This window comes from Artemia franciscana, chromosome 15, assembly GCF_032884065.1.
Source record: "Artemia franciscana chromosome 15, ASM3288406v1, whole genome shotgun sequence".
NCBI lineage: Eukaryota > Metazoa > Arthropoda > Branchiopoda > Anostraca > Artemiidae > Artemia > Artemia franciscana.
The window spans coordinates 25,316,907-25,339,687 of NC_088877.1; the positions used below are offsets into that span (position 1 = coordinate 25,316,907).

The window sequence follows — 22,781 nt, forward strand, 5'->3', positions numbered from 1 at the left end:
CTCTTTGCTTACATCTAACGTGAAATTTTCTACAATACTCTTCGAAACATGAGAGACTATAGACCGTGTCTCGACTTCAATTGTCTTCATGATTAGACTCACTCAGGAGCAAAAGGTCCGAGCACATTCTAATTGAAGTGATTGTGTGTTTGCAAGGATCAGAAGCCCTATAACTGCCAAAGTGAAGCGAAGGCAATTCATGAAGGCCAATGGCCCGAGCTACAGATATGAAAAATGAGAAGAAGTAGGCAGCAGAAATGTGTTAGAGCACCCAGTTGCCGACAGGATTCGGGCGAAAAGAGTAGATAGTGGCAACAAAAGCCCACGACCTAAGGCTGAAGCAATTAATGTACTCGGCCTTTCCTTTGCGTTAGGCTCCAATTTTTGTCATCTCCAACCGCTCGCTATAGTCTATGCTCATTCTCATGGTCTGAAAAATATTTTGCCAACATTTCCCATTTTATATATATATATATATATATATATATATATATATATATATATATATATATATATATATATATATATATATATATATTTATATACGTGTATGTGTGTGTATCTGCTCATTTAAGCCTTCATCCCTCGCAGGGTTGTCGCTTAAATCACTAGGAGGACGTATAAATAAAAATGACTTCAACCTTTGTTTTTATTTCTTACATTTTAGCTCTAAGACAGAAAACCTGAAAAAAAGGCTTTATAAATATCTTTACAATTAATCTATAATGAAAGTGTGTCAATTAAAAAACAAACAGAAACTAATGTAAAAAAAAAAGTAAAGAGCGATATTGAAACCTCAAATGAGCACAAATAAAGTTATATGATATGACTAGTCAAACTTAAAACGAACAGAAATAACAATGAATAAATAAATGAAAACTAAAACGGGCTGCAATTAAGGTGACTAATCAACTGAAACTTAAAAGGAACAGAAACTACAACAAATAAAAGGGATGCTATACTACCCCTTTAAGACCTCTCAAGACTAGACTGTCACCTGTTCAGAAATGACAGAAAGGGAAACTTTGCATTGGAAAGTTTTTCCTAAAACGAATGCTAGAAAATACTTTCCTCCCTAATTGTGGGGTTTATAGAACAGCAAGGCTCTTATTAAGATAACAAGACCTCGAAAATTTCGAGTAAGCACTTCCTGAACATATTTTACTGTTCGAATATGCTCGCATGAACTCTAAGAATACTGGTTCAGTTGGGAAATCTCGCGACGTCTTAGAAATAAAAAGTAAATATTTGCAGGTTCAGCCAAGAATTGCAACATGGGGGTTTATAAATAAAATATGTTTATGATAGATTTAAAAAAAAAGGTTAATTAAAATTATATCCAAAGCATCCCACGTTCAAGTGTTGGCTCTGATTAGCTAACAGTAAAAATCAAGATCTTTTATTTTCTGCTGGCCACTTTGCTTCTATACCTGGTATGTTGATTCTGTTTTGTGTTTTTAGTAAAGCGCTGGATTTTCAGAAATCTAAAAAGAAGGGCAAATATCATGAGCCAGTTGGTTTTAAACAGTTTTTCAGGAATATGTTGCATAAACCATGAAGCAGTATTTTTTTTCATGTTAAGTTTCAACTTTACTCTACTTTCATCAGAAAAAACTCTGTTTTTAATTGATTTCATAAGGATGCAACTCGTACAAATTTGAGTTTTGTAGGTGATAACTTTTAAACCATTGATCTTATTACATAATAAATTTAGCCTTCATTAATTTTAACTTGTCACTGATGACAGACATGATGATCTTCCCAAAACGTCACCCAATTTCTTTTTTTTTGACTAACCTTATCACATTAGTTTTTTTTGAAATTTGTCATTGACGTGAAGTTGCTTGAATTTTATGTTTTATAAGTTGAGTTTGTGGCTTGAGGTTTGCTTAATCTGACTTTGGATGAAACATAAACAAATATGTTTTGCCAAACAAATGTCAAATAATTTCCGAAATGAGTAATTTTTTTAATAGCCTTAAAGGGTAGAAATTTTTATACATTTTGTTTAGTCATTCAGTGAGCAGCCGCTTATCCTCCCCCCCCCCCGTGGTCCCTTGATAATTTGTGCTTTAATTCACCACTCTACCTCAGACTGTCTTTTTGTTTGTCGTTTCGAGACACGAGCAACACTCCGTTTTTTCATAATCGCAAAAAAATGACCGCCACATCGACGGATGTGAATAATCTGAGCATACGTCTGTAAAATTTTTTGTTTCCTTGGCCGTGTAACTGTATCATTTTTTTTTTTTTTTTGAGACAGGTGTGCTAGTCACAAAAGGGATTTCTTCTCTTTGAGAGTTCAGTATTTTTGGTCAAACCTTTGTTTTCATACATATTAATATCATCCGTAAATATTATACCGTATTCATTTCAGTGACTAAAAGAAATTCTTGTATGTCAAGAAGGATAGATCTAGTTTTATCAAACGATTCTTTGCTACAGGAGTACTTGTTGACCAATCCATCTGACAATGCTACTTAAACGGCCAGAACTAGCTATCAAACAGTTCGTGGTAACGAACTGTAGTAAGGAGCGACCCGGCTCAATTGTAACCAAAACTCTAAAAAACGGAATTTTGATACCAATAGTTACATCAAAAGAATTCTAATTTTAATGCTGATTTTAAATATATAAGTTTCATCAAGTTTAATTTTACCCATCAAAAGTTACGAGCCTGAGAAAATTAGCCCTATTTTAGAAAATAGGGGGAAACACCCCCTAAAAGTCATAGAATCTCAACGAAAATCACACCATCAGATTCAGCGTATTAGAAAACCCTACTGTACAAGTTCCAAGCTCCTATCTACAAAAATGTGGAATTTTGTATTTTTTGCCAGAAGACAAATCACGGATGCGTGTTTATTTGTTTTTTGTTTGTTTGTTTTTTTTTTGTTTTTTTTCCAGGGGTGATCGTATCGACCCAGTGGTCCTAGAATTTTGCGAGAGGGCTCATTGGAACGGAAATGAAAAGTTCTAGTTCCCTTTTTAAGTGACCAAAAAAATTGAAGGGCACCTAGGCCCCCTCCCACGATCATTTCTTTCCCAAAGTCGTCGGATGAAAATTCTGAGATAGCCATTTTATTCAGCATAGTCGAAAAACCTTATAGTTGAGAAGAGGGGGTTATGTGGGGAAAATTTTCTATGGAGGAATTTGTCATGGGGGAAGAAGATTTCCATAAAGGGGGCGCAGCATTTTCTACCATTATTTAAAAAAACAATGAGAAAATAAATATGAAAAAAGTTTTTTTCAACTGGAAGTAAGGAGTAGCATTAAAACTTAAAACGAACAGAAAATATTACGCATATAAGGGATTCACTTCCTCCTAATACCTCACTCTTTACGCTAAAGGATTTTTAGTAATTTCGACTATTTATTCTACGGCCTTTGTGATTCAGGGGACAGAATTTAAGCTTTAATGTAAAGAGTAATTGACGAGGTATTGACGAGTGGGCGAACCCTCTTATATACGTAATAAAAACATACGAATATAGAAGTTTGTTACGTAAGATAATTCGTAAGTTACGTATATCTTTTACTAATGAAAACGTTCGTAAAAACTAAAAGTTCTAGTTGCCTTTTTAAGTACCCAAAAAATTGGAGGGCGACTGGGCCTCCTCTCCCTCCTTTTTTCTCAAAATCATTCGACCAAAACTATGGGAAAGCCATTTAGCCAAATAAATAAATATGCAAATTTCGCTTTAATTATTCATCTGCGGAGAGCCGAAATCAATACATGGATTAACTAAAACAAACGTCCAGAAATTAAATTAAAAAAAACAAGTTTTTTTAACTGAAAGTAAGGAGCGACATTAAAACTTAAAACGAACAGAAATTACCCCGTATATGAAAGGGGCTGCTCCCTCTTCAACGCCCTGCTCTTTACGCTAAAGTTTTTACTGTTTTAAAAAGTAGAGTTGAGAGAAAGAGTCAAACTTTAGTGCAAAGAGCAAGGCATTGAAGAGGGAGCAGCCTCTTTCATATGCGGGGTAATTTCTGTTCGTTTAAAGTTTTAATGTCACTCCTTACTTTCAGTTAAAAAAAACTTGTTTTTTTATTTAAATTACAGAAAAGTAACACACTAGATCAAATTTTAAAAAGTATTTTATTCAGCATTTTTGTATCATTATTTTTTTTCTAATACTGAAGTTCATATAGAGTTTATCTTAAATAGCCTCTATCTTGAGGAGTCCGATTCCTTTGTAATGAACCTTAAATGCAATCTAACGACCCTATACATTTTTGAAATTTGTCACATAATTTTTAACAAAACAACAATACATATAGTTCTGGCCTCTCTTCCACCCGGGGAGATATCTTGATTAGCACCCCTCCCCTTACCTTCAACAAAATTCCAGGCTAAATGTTTAAAAAAAATTCATTTATTAACAATATTGTTTTCAATTTATTAATAATTTATTCTTTAATCATGATTAATCTATTATTTAAATTATTTAATCGTTTAATTATTATTAATTAGTTTTATTTAATGATTTTTATTATTTTTATTAGATTATTTCATTATTAGCCTATTAGCTAATTATTTTTAATTTTTAATTTACTTTTATTTTTACTATTTAATTACTAATTAATTAACTGTTGTCATTTATTAACTGCGCCCTCTAGTTTATTCTAATAAAAATACAATTTCAAAAATTACATAATGATTATAACCGTTACATTATTTATTTGAAATTTCGCACCCCTAAAATTCCTGCGCCCAGGACAAGTGTCCCCTCTACCCCCCCCTAAAACCGCCTCTGGCTATGCCTTTTTTCGGATTAATGCTGGTCGTGTTTCATAAAGTTTCTTATAAAGTTCACGTGCTTATTTGCTTGAAACTTGACGCTGGATCTGACAGTTATAACTAAGAGTAATTAGGCTGCGGAGCAACAATTCTACTTTCAAATTTGTTTCTTTTTGTATTTTATCGTGACACACGATCATTGATATTTAGCTCAGTAACAACAAGAGGGAATTTCGAACTTCAGAAATCAGGGAAAGTCTAGATGCGATCCGACACATATGTGAGGAAGGGAGAGGGGTGTATAGAACGTAGTCATTTGTACAATTAGATATCAACTGAAATTGCTATGTAGTAAAATTTAGTTGTGTCTTCGGGATGCCCAGAAACAATCTTTGTAGGGGATAGGGGATCCCTGAATTCTTGGCATCTGAACGTTTACAAGGAGGGATCGTTGTATCTCAATCAGACCTGATCGAAACTAACAGCTAGAAGGGACTTTTAAGCCAGAAGTTAAACAAAGAGAAAAGGTCCAAAAAAGTTTGTCAAGTTAAAGAGGTTGTCAAACTATGTCAAAACTATGTGGTAAGTAAGATTAAGTGTCCTAATTAGGCCTTTCGGATGTCCAGACATAACCAATCCTCTGCAGAGGACGGTTTCCCTAAACCCATGCAATCAGACATGAACAAGAAAAGGTGGCTAGAATCCACCTGGTGCTAACTTTGTATTAGAGGGAAAGAAGAGGTATTCTTTAATCCTTGGCATCAGGGCATCAAGCTGAAGGGGCTACAGGATCTTAGCCGAACTTAGCTGGAAGTAAAAGTAGGCGTCCCAGTTGTAGGTCTTTGTTAGGGTCCATATCCATTCTGACGTGTGTGGGGCGTGGGTCCCTATACTTTTGTCACTCTAACGTCTACTTGAACAGGTTGTCGGATCTCGATAAAAAATGGTGGAAAACTGGCAGTAATACTGTCAGTTGCGGAAAGGAGGTGTGTCTGTCCATTTCTTTCCATTTCGTCATTAATCAGAACGAGTTATTGAATCTCGGCCAGATCTGGTGTGAAGGTAGAACTAGCGTTCTAATTACGCCTCCAAACACTGGTGGACGGTAATAGCAAGAGTCCTAATTGTACTTGTAGAAGGTTACTTTCTGTAGCCAATCGGAGGAACTTTCACTCACTATCAAAAGATATCACCTAAAGCTCCTTGACCACACTTTGGGTCATCCCAAAGGCCAGCCTCGAGCCCCTTCCCACTTCCTGTATGCGGCCCCCGATCCCACGCTCCTTTTTTTGCCGGGAGGATAGTCCACCATCTAGTTACCGCCCAAAGTAAATTAGTACATGTACGTCAATTGCTGTAAGGGGTTACGATGGGCAAATGCTCCCTATATTTTTCCGCTCCTTCTAGATTTAAAACATACCCATTTTTAGTATTATCGTTGAAAAATACCTTTATTTGATGTTTTTACTGAAAAATAACAGGCAACGAATTGACCCCCTAGATTTTGAAAAAAAAATTGCTCCCTCCTAATAGTTACAAGAATTAGCCCTCTAAGTATTTAATTTTAGGAGCCAATACCTGATATGATTTTTATACGAAGGGGGAGGGGCGAGGCTCCTGAAATCCTTGTCATCGGAACATAAGGCGAAAAGGATCATCGGACATCAGTCAGACTTGGCAAGAAGTACCAGTAATTATTCAAGTTAGGCCTTTTGAGCGTCCGTCCATCGTCAGCTAATGGAACGGGAGGATGTCCCTAACTCTTGGCAAAGGTACATCTGACAAAAAATCTTTGCATCTCATCCTAACTTTATGGGTAGAAAGAGTTAGTAAGCTATGTATATCTTTTAGGGATCCCAACAAATTGGGTAGGAATTGAGGAAAGGTCTCTCTGTTTCTGCCATCAGGACGTCTGAGGGGAATGAGTTATGGGTCCTCAATCAAAATCGGTCAGAATAATGAATAAATATCCTACATGTGCTTCTTTGGGGGTTCTTACCAATTATGAAGTTTGGGGAGAAGGGGTTCTTAAATTGCCTTCACTACATTTCCGTATACTGATTGTCGGATCTCAGCCAAATTCAGTGTGAAGTAATGTAAATTTCCTAGCTGTGCCTTTTGGAAGTTCATACGCAATCTGATCCCATGTGGGGGAACGGATTTTAAGTTTTTGACATAGTAACATTTATGGACAGTTTGTAATTATTTTGGTTCTTGAGGGGTCCGTGCCTGATCTGATTCCAAAATCAATATAAATAAAGATGCGGAACCTGGATTGGATACTGCAGAAAATACATTTACATCAGGGATCAGTGGGGTAGGCCTAAAGCTGCCCTCTAATTTTTGTCCCAGCCTTAACTAGACTTTTTGGGGGGATACTTTCATTAAAAAGTCTCTTTTTTTATAATTTCATTGACAAAATTGAAAAACCAACAAAACTACCACCTCCCTGGATTTTGAAAAATACGTCACACCCTAGACTTCCGTAGTTTGACGTTGCTGAATCCAAGCTTAAATTATACTTAACAGCGATAGAAAAAAAATCCTGGAGCTGCAATTACAGCCTTATAATTCGTTTTTTTTCTTTGCAAATTCACTCCTCTCGCTAAGCCCTGCTGTTGACAAAATTGCATTTGAAAAAAATATTGTGGCTGTACTGATTAAATTTTTCTCTTAGGAACATCAATCTTTAGGCCTGGAAAAGTCCAGGTATGATAATTTGACTGGTTGTTGAAAAGTTTCATTCAAAGAGTTTTTTGCTAAGAAAAAGTACAACTAAAGCTGAAATTCCTGTTTAGAAAATGGCCCATAGATCAACTTAGGAATAAACTAATAATAATAGACCAACTAGGAATGGCCCATAGATCAACTATAAAAGTATTTTCAGTGTTATTTTACATTTTCCCCAGATTTAGTGTTATTATAGACACCGTTTTTATAAGCCACCATTATGCGGATTTACAAGGTTTTGAATAGCAACTTCATTCAAAACTATTTGTTAGGAAAACCATTCAAAACTAAAATGGAAATAGGAAAACGAAACTGCCCACACTTCTGTCGAATTTAAAATCTGCCGGCCTCTGTAATCCAAAAAGAAACCAAAAACTTTTACCTAGTGTTTCCGTGTATCACATAGCTTGCTGTTTAGCGAACTACATGTAAGCCCCCGTTGAATTGGCACTTTCCCATCCCACAGAAAACGTTCCATGACGTATAGAGAGAGCAAAGGTGCCCCATTGCAAGTATTTAGAACAGTTAATAGTTTTTGAAAGGGGGAGGCGATAGGTGGCAATAGGGGATTTGTGATAAGAATTATTATCTATTGAATTTCCTCACCTTTGGTTTCCGGAGTTCGTTAATGCCAAACTTTCATCCATTCAATTTTGGTTTATTATGCTGTAAAACGGGAAGTACTTATTATTATCCGCATAGAAACTGTGTGCTCAGGGTATTTAGCTTACGGGTGTAAATCCCAGAGGCTGATATTAAATTACGCACAGAAAAACACTTCAATTCTTTATTTCACTTAACAATTTCTTTTTATTCGTTTTTTCATCGGATATCTCGTCTGATAGCAGATTCAAAACTGGTTGCTAAAGATGAAAGTTGAATGTATTTGGGCCCGCCTTTACCCCCTCTCCCAAAAAGCGCAATAACATGTCATAAATAGTGATTTACGACTGCTGAATTTAATACAAGTGAAGTTTCAGACGTCTCCTGGGGAGTTGTGCGATCTTAGGGGGATGATCTTATCCATTGTTCTACATCTTCAGTCACGGCACGAAAAAAAGATTGGTGGGAGCGTTTCTATCTACTATATAGAAACAGACTAGTTATGCCACCTGATAAGCTATTCAATATTGAATCCTGGCAATTAATTTCTAAATTCGATTGTCCAGTGATAATTCTTGGGTTACATTGCCGATAGGCTCCTATGATGACTAAGGTAATCTGAAGTAATTTATCGATTCAAAGTAAAAGTTACTTCAGAGGTGGGTCTATTTGATATTCAAAGGGCTCACTCAAATGTTAAAAAAGGTATACAGCCTACTAATAATCTACTGAGTTTGTTTCAGCCCAGGCTGAAACCTGGTTGGTTTTTTCGTTATTTTAGCTCAATAGATTTCTGAGATTTTTTCCAGGATATATACGCTAAAATAAAAGTGTAAATGTACCTAAATCAAGATTGGAAATTGCCTCCCTAAGCAGGAGAAATAGTAAAATCGCACTCTTAATTTTCGCTCTAGAAGGCGCACTAGTATTATAAATAAAATTTGAGCATTCACAAGGAAAGGCCTGGTTCGGGCGAGATGTGTAAGCTAGGAGAGGCCTTTGGATCCACCCGCCCCATGTGAAATTTTAACTCTTGAGCATTTTTTTTTATTATATGTTTGGGTACTTGTGTATTATACGCCACTCAATCAAGCGCTTTATTTAATTAGAACCTGTTTCTTTGACGCTCAATCCTAATGAAATATCGCAAAATATAATGAAAATATAATACTATAGAAACAAATTTGGGCTATATATTTGCACATTAGGGGGGGGAATGAGGGATAAAGTATAGCGGGTCCGCATGCAAAATGTGTTAGGTGCAATTATTCTGGACATTATGAAGTAAGAATTGTTTTCTAACTTCAAACTGTACAGATACTGTACCCCCACCCCATCTAATGTACAAATATATAGCCCACATATATATATATATATATATATATATATATATATATATATATATATATATATATATATATATATATATATATATATATATATATATATATATATACATATATATATATATATATATATATATATATATATATATATATATATATATATATATATATATATATATATATATATATATATATATATATATCCCATTTATTCTGTCACTTGTCTTGTCTCACGATAAGCTGAAAGAAACTAACGAAGAAACCGGTTTCTTTACGAGTTTTACGCAGCGTAAACTTGAGTGAGTGGCGTAGAATACACAAGTACATATGTTAGCTTTTCATATAATCAATGACATAGCTAAGGGGCAAGGGGGTGCACTAATAGCCGGGCGCACTACCTCTTGGGACATCTTTAGTTAATTTTTTTTTCTAATCCTTGGTGCATTTGAAATAAGAAATTTCAAAAGCATGGTGAAAATTCAACTTGAAACTTCCTTAGGGTGTTGGAGGGGCCAAGTAAAATTAAATTTTGACTTGGATAGGGGGTGGAAGGGATCCAAATATATATGTATATATATATATATATTATATATATATATATATATATATATATATATATATATATATATATATATATATATATATATATATATATATATATATATATATATATATATATATATATATATATATATATATATATATATATATATTACCAGGAGCCTGGCGGTGAAGTCGCTTTGTGCTTAGAACTCTACAGATATTGGAAAATGTCAAGATCCCACTTGATAGGTGTGAAGTGGTTTAAGTTTTCACTTCGCACTATATTGTGGTAAGAAATCCTTTTGTTTTTCTAATGAATGTTTGCTCTTTTTTTAAATAAGCCCAATACATCTTGTAAAATGATCTCTGCTTATCTAAGGTGACGAAATTAACCAAGTCAATGTTATTTTCTAAAAGGGTATAAATATAGATTTTACGATAGGTCTTAGCTAAATATAGGTTTTACTTCTTACGTCCCTTAAATTTTCGTATAAGTTATTTGCATTTTTTTCACGTAAATAAAGAGTCTGATGGGTACCTTTTTATCGATATTTTGAAGAATTTGCCAATAATAAATATGATTATTTTCTTTAAAAATAAAAATAAATAAATGACGTTTTATTCATTAGGTAGCTTGTTATTCTACACGCCTCTTTTTTGTTTTCACACAATGAAGGGGACGAGAGAGGGGGTATCCAAGAGGGTGGATGGTAAACCTCCTATTAAGGATGTTTTACCATGGAAATTAGAATAGTATCTTCATAATGCTTCCCAGCCTGTCAACTTCAGATATGGCATCAAAAAGCGTTATTTGGCAGCGTGCCACTTTACGAAGAAGTTATTGAGATGGGTTTATAAGAGGTATTAGCTCTTCATTGAGCCATTACTTGCGATCTTGCGGTAGCCTGCTAACCATATCAGAGAAAATTCAAACCTAACTAACTTATCATGCTGACAATTATAGCAACATTTTGTTTTTTACTTACGGCTAATTACCACAATTTGTTTGTCAGTCTCTTTGACAATTCATCTAAATCCAGTAAAAACCCCTATAGTCATGGGCTTTCAAACTCCGTCTTCTCATGATCAAGGCTTTCAACCTTCGGGGGGGGGGGGGGGTCTGTTATTTCAAATTGGTGGTACCAGGTTTCGGTGAAGATGAAGCTATTTCCTCATTTTCAAGATGAGGGACTTAAGACGTTTACCTTAATACCTTTTTAGGGTTCTAAACCAAGGAAAACTGATTGGCTGTAGCAGAATTTGTATTTCTCAGCAGTTTGTTCTCTTTGAAGGAAAATTAAAGTTTTGCAGCAAAAACGGCAAAAAGCACCACTTTGCTGTGGTTTATCGTTACGGGCAGTGCTCTCTTAGGGTGTAGTTAGTTTATAGTTTGTAATTTGTTGTTTTTTTTGTTAATAAACGAATTGAATTGAATTGAAATAAGCAGAAATTATATTACCTACTTGCAACTTAATGCACTATTCAATGACCAAACGTAGACTTTATCTGATATTGGAGCGACTTTTGCCTTTTCAAATCCTGAAACAACCCTGACATGGATTCAAAAATTTAAAACTTTTCTCTTTGTCACAGAACAAATATAGGAATAGCAAACCTATAAATTTGACCTTGGATTCTATTAAAAATCTTAAAACCTTTAATTGAAAGCTTTTGAGGTTTTTCTACTTATGTACTGTCTCCCTCTCTCTGTGAGCGGCCCTACAGACATTGACAAGATCGAATCATCTTTATCATAAATGGATAATCCTGTTGCAATACTCCCAAGTATATTACGTTAAAGACGCACTAGCGACCCAATCAAATGTGTAGTACCTTTTTACGTAATTTTTAGATGATATCAGGATTTCTTGAATCATCCTACGTGATGAATATTAGTTCTACGCAATTTTGGCTTACCCACCTTGTGGTTATATATTTCCTGATTGTGCCATAAGCTGTTGACGAATTTAAGTGGGTCTTCCTATAGCAGAAATGAAGACCACAGACGGAAAATTTCAATTTTGGTGTGCGGGATATATACCTTAAAGTAGTCATTTACTTTAAAATCCCATTCTTGATCTCAGAAATGGCCTATAATAGTACGCGTACTGGTAAAAAAAAAAACAGTAGTGAAGACGAATAGGCTAAAGCTCTCCAGACGGGCCTAATCCCCTCTAGAGACAAAAATTATTTCCAAAAAGAATCGAATGAAAAAATACAACAATATTGTCTGAACTCAGAAAATCAGATGAATTACCAGGCTTATGCACAGAGTGGTAGCCTTAGGGTTCGCCAGCTACCCCCAAAATCACAAGAATTTTAATTTATTCCCAATAATTGTTTCCATTAATTTGCCTATATTGTTATTAGATTTCCCCAGCCTTTGAGTTGTTGTTGTTTTGAGTCTTCCAAATCCAAAATTAGAATTTTCATAAGAACTTTTAGATAGCCATTATGTTTCGAAATAGTAAAAAAAAACTTATAAATTCACGTCTAAAGATAACATAATCCCACAAACCAATGGACAAGAGCCGTAAAATAAAAATTGGCTGTTTTTTTAAACATAAGTTCTTTAACGGAAACGAGGGCATGCTTGATCCTGCGTGTTCGATTAGATTGAAACTTTCAGGAACCGATTGGTTAAAAGGATCAACATTTTCCTGTGGAAGTGGGAGATAAGAGGCCCTGAAGTTGACCACTTTTCTACATTATGTCTCGGAAATGACATAAAAGATCTGGTTCAAAAAATTGAGGTAGTTTTCTTAGAAAGGGGGATTGAGAGGAGTTTAGATTTTGACTGGGGAAGGGAGTCATAATAGACACTATGCGCATCCAGTTCATCGATATGCCATGTCTTTAATATCTTGAGACAGGCTTATGGAACAGAATTGAAACTTTCAGGCAACAGAAGAGGGGATTTTAAAGCTCACATTTAGTGTTCTGGGAAGGGAAAGGATGTTAAACGATTTTCGTTTCTAACTCAAACAAAAAAAATGTTTTTGCAAAATAACATCCTTTGAGTCTTAATATTTGTTCATGTTTAGCCAGTAAGACAAACAACTAAAAGACACTATATGCTGCCACGCTGTCATAATGGTGAATCTGCAATATCGCAGGAACAGCTAATGGTATTAAGTTTAAACTTTTAGGGGATGTGGAATACTGAACAATATCAAAACATCCTATATCTAGGCATCCTGAATTTCGCTCTTTACTTTCCTTTGAAAAAACTTATTTATTGTATATGTAATTAGCAAACAAACTCGACTGTGAGCTCCAGGTAGTTGAACCAAGAAGTTATAATGTTGTTCTTGTATTAGCTGGCACATTTCAAATAAAACTAAGAGGCAGTAAAATTAATTGGTTGGAAAATAGTGCCAATCAGTTCGTTTACACGAATTTAGTATAAAACACAAGAAGGAATATTCAGTTAAACATAATTAAAAGGCTATAGCATCATGTGGAAGAAAGGGAGAGATAGGGGGGGGTCAAGCACGTCAAATATTCCAATGTCCCCAAGTGCAGTATGGGCTCTATATAGCTATATGTAGTATAGACTATATATGTCAGCCAAATTTCATGATAAATGGAACCATTGACCAACCCAAAAAACATACTAATCTTTTGTTGAACCATAGTACTTGAACACTAAATAGCAAATTTTTTTGGCTTTAATAAACCGAAGGTAAGAATTATGCATTTTTTCACTTTACTTCTAAAACTAAAAGCAATCCCCACTCCGTCCTCTAGTCACGTAATTTCGTCAAAGTCCTGGGCGCGGGGCAAAGTTGGAGCCAATTTTCCCAAATCAAGTGAAAATTACAGTAAAAACTAAGAAATAAGCCATTTGATACCATGAAGATACTATTTAATACTTTAAAAAACTGTAAAGGTACTTTCTGTAAAGGTGCTTTCTAGTTCTATAAAGGTACTATGTACTAAAAAAAACTGATCTGTTTATTATGCAGATTTATCTTAGCTTTGACAAGATTTTGGAAGAAACTAAGTTTCTATAAATCGGGTCTGGGGGCCGAGGTACTGGAGGGGCAGTTGCTTCCCCCCGTGACCCACATCAAATTACGCTCATGACCTCCCGCCAAGACAAAATAGCCACAAAGATCGGCCAATTTCCTCCTAAATCATTCTAAAATCATTATTTAATTGTATATCACATAGTTTAATTAATCAGAAGCTCCGTACCCATAAACTTACTCAAATCAAAAATCAGTCCATAAAACTGCTATTGAAATATTTACTTCTATGCTTATTTTTCCGGCTCAAATGATATAGTGGTCTAAAGAAAGATGTTATTGAGTTGCGTGTGTGTTAAATAGAAACAAACGCTGAAAAAATAAATATTGAGATTAGCCATAGAATGAGTCTGAGTAAAAAAGAAAAAAAAAGATAACCCAGTCCACTGTTTGCGTATAAAAACGATATATTTATTAAGATTCTATTCATTAAAGAAGAAAAAATTAGCAGTTGACGAAGTTTCACTTTCAAATTTATTCTCCAAACAGATTTACGATAATCAAAGAGTTGTCTGTTGAACAGTTCCCCTTATCTGGAGGCCCTCTGACCCCTGGATAGGAATGCAATTTTGGCACGGCACGCTGTCTGGGAACAACTTTTAACCCTTTAGCTTCATCTCGTCAGATTCTTCAACCAGACACATATTTCTCCTTGTCCTCCTGAAGGCACATTTGAAAACCGCTCCCTTGTGACGACTCTGCATAGCAAGACCCCTCTTGGCAGAATGCTAAAATGCTTCTTTTGCATGGCAAAGCACAATGATAAATGCAAATTATAATTGTTGAAGTTTATAGACGTCACTTTATAACACCTTTTTTTACTGCTAGGTGATGAATACGACAAAGTGATTTTAATTTAAAAGAGGAACAATTAAAGAAAGCTTTAAATGCCACACTCCGAAGCTATGATAGAAATTATTTACCGATTGACTTTAAAAACGCTTGGACTAAAAAGTTTGATCATCTAAAGGTAATGCAAAAATAACCCCTCCATTCTCCGGGCATTGTGAAAAAATAGATAAACTTTTTATTACATTGCTCTACTGCTATAGCATTCATTCTTGAAGCAGTGGGGTAAAGATTCGACTTTGGCGTGAAAAGTATGGACTGAGGGGTGGCATCATATACAGGACTAATATCTGTTCGTCTGTGTTTCAATTTAACTCTTGAAATTCATTAGTTAAAAAATAAAAGCTAAAGAGTCGTATTAAAACAGAATACGAGTAATAATAAAGTCATATAATAATTCAGACTTAAAACCTACAGAAATTATTATCATTTAACAAATGAACAAGAATTATCAAATGTAAAGTTATATGTACTGCCGTAGATAAATTTAGTTAATGCTAAACTAAAATCCAAATGAATTTTTAAGTCACTCTTAAATGAACAGAAATTATCACATGGGGAATAGGAGTACCGCTCCCTAAACTTTCTAAAGGCCAAAACGCGATTTGTGCTTTACCGACAACGATCTTTATTTTGAGTAGCATTTTTTATGTATCACAAGACGAAAAAAAACTCACAACAAAAACAAACAGTATCACAAGGCTGAACAAGGTTTAGGAGCAATTACAAAATTAGCGTTTGGGGGAAGGGGAATAAAAAAAAAATTTGCTCCCCAACTTCCTACTTGAATTATCAAACAAACACAGAGTTCTGGTTGAACTTCGTTGAAGTAAGGATGCTAGGGATGTTTAAAAAGTTTTTAAAAGTTCTAAAAAACATTTGTACCCTTAATGTCCACATTTTAATGTAAGCTATATATATATATATATATATATATATATATATATATATATATATATATATATATATATATATATATATATATATATATATATATATATATATATATATATATATATATATATATATATATATATATATATATATATATATATATATATATATATATATATATATATATATTTCTGGGGTTGTGCTGAAGACGACCCTTGGACATAGTGCCAAAATATTACTGAATTGAATTCCACTGTATTGGAAAATTTTCCCTATTGTTCTTGATATCGAAAGGTGGTGTGGTCTTCGTCGCTATTTTCACTATTTATTTGAATTATCGTTTTTGCAGAATATCTGTATTATCACCCCTACCCCCATGGACTTAGTGCAAGTTCCTACGTTATGGCGGGGGTGACATGCATGTGAAACTACTTGCTCGATTTACCCCTGTCGAGATTGATAAGTAATGTAATCCCCTTCTCTCTCGAACTCTCTAAACAGCTTGAGTCACATCTGTGTTCAATGAAAACATTCATTTGAACAGTGTGATTTTGCTTGTCAAAACATCGGCAAAAAAGAAAAGAAAATTACCATAATGATCAAGGTTACTGGAAAGAACTCGTGGAAGTACACTAGTCACAGTACTAGTTTTTATGGCACTTGGTATTAACCAAGTGACATATAGCAATCGCCAATTCTGTCGGTCTGTCTGTCTGTCGGTCCCGGTTTTGCTACTTTAGGCACTTCCAGGTAAGCTAGGACGATGAAATTTGGCAAGCGTATCAGGGACCGGACCAGATTAAATTAGAAATAGTCGTTTTCCCGATTTGACCATCTGGGGGGGGGAGTGGGGGGCCGGTTAATTCGGAAAAAATAGAAAAAATGAAGTATTTTTAACTTATGAGCGGGTGATTGGATCTTAATGAAATTTGATTTTTGGAATGATATTGTGTCTCAGAGCTCTTATTTTAAATGCCGACCGGATCTGATGACATTGGGGGGAGTTGGAGGGGGGAATCCTAAAATCTTGGAAAACACTTAGAGTGGAGGGATCGGGATGAAACTTGATGGGAAAAATAAGCGCAAGTCCCAGATACATGATTGACATAATCGGAACTGATTCGCTCTCTTTAGGGTAGTTGGGGGGAGAGTAATTCTTAAAAATTAGAAAAAATGAGGTATTTTCAACTTACGAACGGGTGATCGGATCTCAATGAAATTTGATGTTTAGAAGGATATTGTGTCTTAGAGCTCTTATTTTAAATCCCGACCGGATCTGGTGACGGGGGCGGGGAGTTGGGAGGGGGAAACCTAGAACTTGGAAAACACTTAGAGTGGAGGGATCGGGATGAAACATGGTGGGAAAAATAAACACAAGTCCCAGATAGATGATCGACATAAACGGAACGGATCCGCTCTCTTTGGAGTAGTTGGGGGGGGGGGGGGGTATTTCTGAAAAATTAAAAAAAATGAGGTATTTTTAACTTACGAACGGGTGATCGGATCTCAATGAAATTTGATATTTAGAAGGATATCGTGGCTCAGAGCTCTTTTTTTTAAACCCGACCGGATCTGGTGACATTGGGGGGGGGGGGGAGTTGGGAGGGGGAAACCTAAAACTTGGAAAACACTTAGAGTGGAGGGATCGTGATGAAACTTGGTGGGCAAAAAAACACGAGTCCTAGATACATGATTGACATAACCAGAACGGATCTGCTCTCTTTGGGGTAGTTGGGGGGGGGGTTAATTCTGAAAAATTAGAAAAAATGAGGTATATTTAACTTACGGACGGGTGATTGGATCTCTATGAAATTTGATATCTAGAAGGATATCGTGTCTCAAAGCTCTTATTTTAAATCCTGACCGGATCTGGTGATATTGGGGGAAGTTTGGGGTGGGAAAACCTAAAATGATGGAAAACGCTTAGATTGGAGGGATTGGGATGAAACTTGGTTTGAAAAATAAGCAGAAGTCTTGCATACGTGATTTACATAATTGGAACAGATCCGCTCAATTAGGGGGGGGGGTAATTCTGAAAAATAAGAAAAAATGACGTATTTTTAACTTACGAAGGAGTGATTGGATCTTCATGAAACTTCATATTTAGAAGGACCTCGTAACTCAGATATCTGATTTTAAATCTCAACCAGATCAAGCGTAATTGGGAAGGGGGGCAGTTGGGGGGACCGGAAATCTTAGAAAATACTTAAAGCGGTGAGATCAGGATGAAACTGGATGGGAAGAATAGAAACCTGTCTAAGATACGTGACTGACATAACTGGACCAGACCTGCTCTCTTTGGTGGAATTGGGTGGGGGGGGGGTAATTTTGAAAATTGAGGTATTTATAACTTACGAAAGGGTGACCAGATCTTAATGAAATTTGATATTTAGAAGGATCTTGTGTTTTAAAGTTCTAATTTCAAATTCCGACCAGATCCTGTGACATTCGGGGGAGTTGGAGGGGAAAACCGGAATTCTTGGAAAACATGAAAATTGGGGTATTTTTATCTTACGAATAGATGATCGGATCGTAATGAAATTTGATTTTTAGAAGGAATTCATGTCTCAGAGCTCTTATTTCAAATCCCGACCAGATCTTTTGACATTGGGGGGAGCTGGAGGGGGAAATGTTGGAAAAACACTTGGAGTTGAGGAATTGGGATGAAGCTTGGTGGATAGAATAAACAAATTTCCTTGATACGTGATTGACAGAATCGTACTGGATTCGCTCTTTTTGGGGGAGTTGGGGGGAGGGGTTCATTGATTTGGCGAGTTCAGTGCTTCTGGACGTGCTAGGGCGATGAAAATTGGTAGGCGTGTCAGGGAGCTGCACAATTTGACTTGATAAAGTCGTTTTCCCAGATTCGACCATCTGGGGGGCAAAAGGGAGAGGAAAATATAGAAAAAAATTAGACATTTATAACTTACGAGTGGGTGATCGGATCTTAATGAATTTTGATATTTAGAAGGACTTTGTGACTCAGAGCTCTTATTTTAAATCTTGACCGGCATTAAGCCTCTTATTTTCCTTTTTAAATCAATCTATTGATTCATAGAATTTTGTTAGAGCTCATACCATATGATCTCTTGGCTCTTAGCTCTTTTCGCCTCGTCACAAGTGCCATATGAGCTCTTAGCTCTTGTTTTAACTGAAAGTAAGGAGCGACATTAAAACTTAAAACGAACAGAAATTACTCCGTGTATGAAACAGGCTGTTTCCTTCTCAACGCCCCGCTCTTTACGCTAAAGTTTGACTCTTTCTCTCAATTCTACTTTATTAAACAGTAAAAAACTTTAGCATAAAGAGCGGGGCGTTGAGAAGGGAACAGCCTCTTTCATACACGGAGTAATTTCTGTTCGTTTTAAGTTTTAATGTCGCTCCTTACTTTCAGTTAAAAAACTAGTTTTTTTATTTAATTTCAGAACGTTTTTGAATTAATGCATGTTTGATTTTGACTCTCCGCACATAAATTATTAAAATGAAATTTGCATATTAATTCTTTTTTTTTTTGGCTAAATGGCTTTCTCTTAGTTTTGATCAGACGATTTGAGAAATAAGGAGTGGGGGAGGAGGCCTAGTTGCCCTCCAATTTTTCGGTTACTTAAAAAGGCAACTAGAACTTTTAATTTTTAACGAACGTTTTTATTAGTAAAAAATATACGTAACTTAAGAACTTCATCGTCTAAACCGTTCGCGTGAAATTGCAGATACAGTATTTTGATAACCTGGATGCGCATAGTGTCATTCAATTTACCTCTGACCCCTCTTCGAGTCTTAAACTCAAGACCTACTTGAAATCCCCCCAACAATCCTCGAAAGTTTCAGTTTGACCTTCCTAGCTGTTCCCAAGATACTACAGATAATTTAAAAACTCAGGCGTAAATTGTCTCTTTTGATTTACTCAGGTACGTTTGTCAGGTCCATAGTATGCCCTTGGTAAATTGTCTGATCAGCTCCTAGCTGGTCAGACAACCAAGACTGGGTATGGCTGCCTTTTCTATTAAAACCTAACTGCGAACAGTGGATAGTTTTCATAATTTGGGACCATTGCCCTCTCGACCGTGAGGATGATGTCGACCCCAAAAGTATACGAATTAGATCTTTTGAGGTTCCTGAACAAAACGACCATCTCAATATTTTATGCAATGTCAGGGGGCTAGGAGAGGGAAGGCCGACAGTAAAATAGGGCAAGGGAGGGAGGCTCGTTTAACTCCAATTACTTTAGACCCTTTAAAATGTCACTAAAACTTTCAAGTTCCTATTAAATGGATCCCCCCCATGTTTCTATAACCACCCCTTCCATACAAAGTGGTTCGGGGGAAAAGGCCTTCGTCACTTTTCTGGCCCTTTGTGACCCTTTTCTGGTCACTCTTTGACTCTGGCCCATTTTCTTTAAAAATCAATATATTTTATTGGTTGTTCACTTTAAGTTCCCTGCATTAGAGACCCCTTTGTCCAAGGACTTCAGGATATAAGTCTCTAGCTAGCTGGGAATATATTTTTTGGTCTATTTTTGGGCACCATATTCTGGGGTTGGAGAATGTTCCCTGGAATAGTTATTTTTTATACATTATATTCCTCTTGATTCAAGGATTTACGTCTGTTACTTTCAAACTAATTAGAGACAAAAGTTATTTTGGAGCATGTATGAGCCCCTACCGCCCCCCCCCCAAAAAAATCAATAAAATGTTCTATTTTTTTAGCTAGGGAACGATCCCTGAAAGTTTCAAGGCAATCGCTCTCCCACATCAAACAGGCAACCTTTTTCTATTTTAAACCTATGTAAGTTTATTTATTTTTTTCTTTTTCCCTAAGTAGTGTGAAAGTCATGACATCCCATATTTATTGGAGTTTTCGACTATTGTGAAAAAAATAGCTATCTCAAAATTCTGACTGGATGTCTTCAGGGAGTACACGCATGGGGCAGTTAGCATAAAAGGGGATTGGAGGGGGCCGGTTATAACTCATTTTCAATCAATTAAGACTCGTAGAAAGGGTGTTGAAACTGTCAGTTTCCAGTCGAATGAGCCGTTCATGGAAGTTTTCTTGACCAACCCTTCCATACAAAATGGCTGAAAAGGACATTGATGCTTGGGAGATGCCTTAGTAGAATTGTTACGTATAGTGATACAGCGCACTATAGGCTAATGTTTCGGTAAATCTATTTGTGTTGACAAGATGTTCATTTATTAATCATTCTACATCGTTCCGTTTCTTACAATTACCGGGTGATGTTATGATAAATACATATCATATGCTTATCTGGGAAGGGCAGAACGTGTGGGGCGTTCCCTAGGAAAACCCCATAGCTCTCTAATAGGTCTCTAACGATCGTTCTACTAAAAGTATAAAAATCATGACCCGGACAATTATTCTGGAGTTTCGAGCCCACTTAAAAAAAAAAATCTTAAGAGATCACCTTGTCCAGGAATAATTCTTATTTTCAAAACAGTTTATGCCAAAGCGAAACTTCGGCTTAGAGGTCAGGGGTAATATCGGCAGCAGTCTTTTTAAGTGAGTAATAATTGTCTATTTTTTCTTGAAAACGGCTCGATTTTTTTTTTTTAATTACCACACTGAGAATTCTATTGTCTGAAAAACGGTCTAGATAGGCCTCGAGTTTGGGAAAGTTTGGCGATGAGTTTGGGAAAAAAGATACATGATGGTTTTCCAATGATGTCATGCACTGTATAAGAAGTTTTGTATGAATAACCGTTCAATAGGGAAAATCCTTTTATTTTCCTTTTTTAAATCCTTTTTTTAGTGAACCACAAAGATGATGAATTCAACCCAACTGTGTCCGTTGAGCTGGATCGCACATCTTTACGAAAGATAAATCATGCACTGCCCCTCTAGGTATGACAACTGCAATAAAAATCACCCATCTTAAAGCTTAGTTTCTCCTGTTATGCAAGAGATACTCAAAAAGGATCTGCATCCACATCAATGACTTTTCAATTTTCGGCGATATTATACAGTGTTAACAGAACTAAGGATAAAACATTTTTCACTGATGAACTATGCCGCCAGTACGATTTAGTTTGTTTCCAAGAGCATCTTTTGACATCAGCTAGCCTTAATTTTCTGCGCCGAAGTCCAAATCACCTAGCATTTCTAACAACTGCCAAGGTAACTGATGACCGTCTGTCATGGGGTCTGACATGTATTTTTAAGCGTGATGCCCACTTTCCCACCCCTGTTCTTTATCATCATGATGAATTCTTTTTAGCAATCCGTGTCGGGTCAACTATTCTGATCAACTCAAATTTCCCGTATGATAATAGATCTAATCGCTCAATTATAATTTTTCGAGGGCTTTTGCTTCTCTAAGAAATTTAATTAGCCACATAGCGCGTCAATTTCTAAATTACATACTGATCAATGATCTTAGTATAAATATCACTGGCGCTGCGTGCCAATGCCTTAGAACTTCGGGTTCCTTTATTTAGCTTATGTTTCCCCATTTGTCGACACACTGGACGATCTTGTCGGCACATTCTTTATCCTCTCCACCCCCCCCCCCAAAAAAAATCGAAAACCCTAGCTTCACCCCTACTGACGTTGATCACGTTGTGTGGTCTTCATGCATCTATCCTTTGATTGTAACTGTCCATGATGATGATACGGTATTGATCATCTACCCCTATCTGTGACTTTTTTACTTTCTTGTATCCTAGCAATGTCAAGATTGAAAATAAAGTCTAAATAGTTGTCCAAGAACAATTGGAAAAAAATAGATATCTTGTTATGGATATCAAAACTTACATTCCTGCTATTTCTTATATGTGTATCCTATCTTTTATTGCAGCTTGAATATGTGGGATCTCACAGGGTTTCTGAGATAAATTCGTGTTATAAAAATACTATTTTGTGTGAAAGAAGCTGTTCCGTTAGAACATATCCACATTAAATTTCAGAAATCACTCTGGTTAGTATATGCCAAATTAAAGATTGTGAAAAATTAAGCTGAATTCTGGCTAAGAGTTTGGAACGATTGTGGCCGCCCGCGATTAGGATATGTTGTGGATTTAAAC

The 22,781-nt window shown here is 35.8% G+C and overlaps 2 protein-coding genes across 3 annotated transcripts in view; one reads left to right on the forward strand and one right to left on the reverse strand.

Annotated features, from left to right (window-relative positions):
- Nucleotides 1-8,316, reverse strand: part of LOC136036247 (zinc finger and BTB domain-containing protein 14-like) — a 59,779-nt gene extending 51,463 nt beyond the window's left edge. The window contains exon 1 of one of the 2 annotated variants that reach the window (XM_065718363.1): nucleotides 8,085-8,316. The gene's annotated coding sequence lies outside the window, so the exon portion shown is untranslated. Of the gene's footprint in view, nucleotides 1-7,860; nucleotides 7,977-8,084 lie in introns of those variants that run through there. The other variant, XM_065718362.1, reaches the window with a different exon arrangement.
- LOC136036246 (gamma-aminobutyric acid type B receptor subunit 1-like) overlaps nucleotides 1-22,781 on the forward strand; it is a 194,719-nt gene that overhangs the window by 61,391 nt on the left and 110,547 nt on the right. The gene's annotated exons all lie outside the window — the stretch shown is intronic.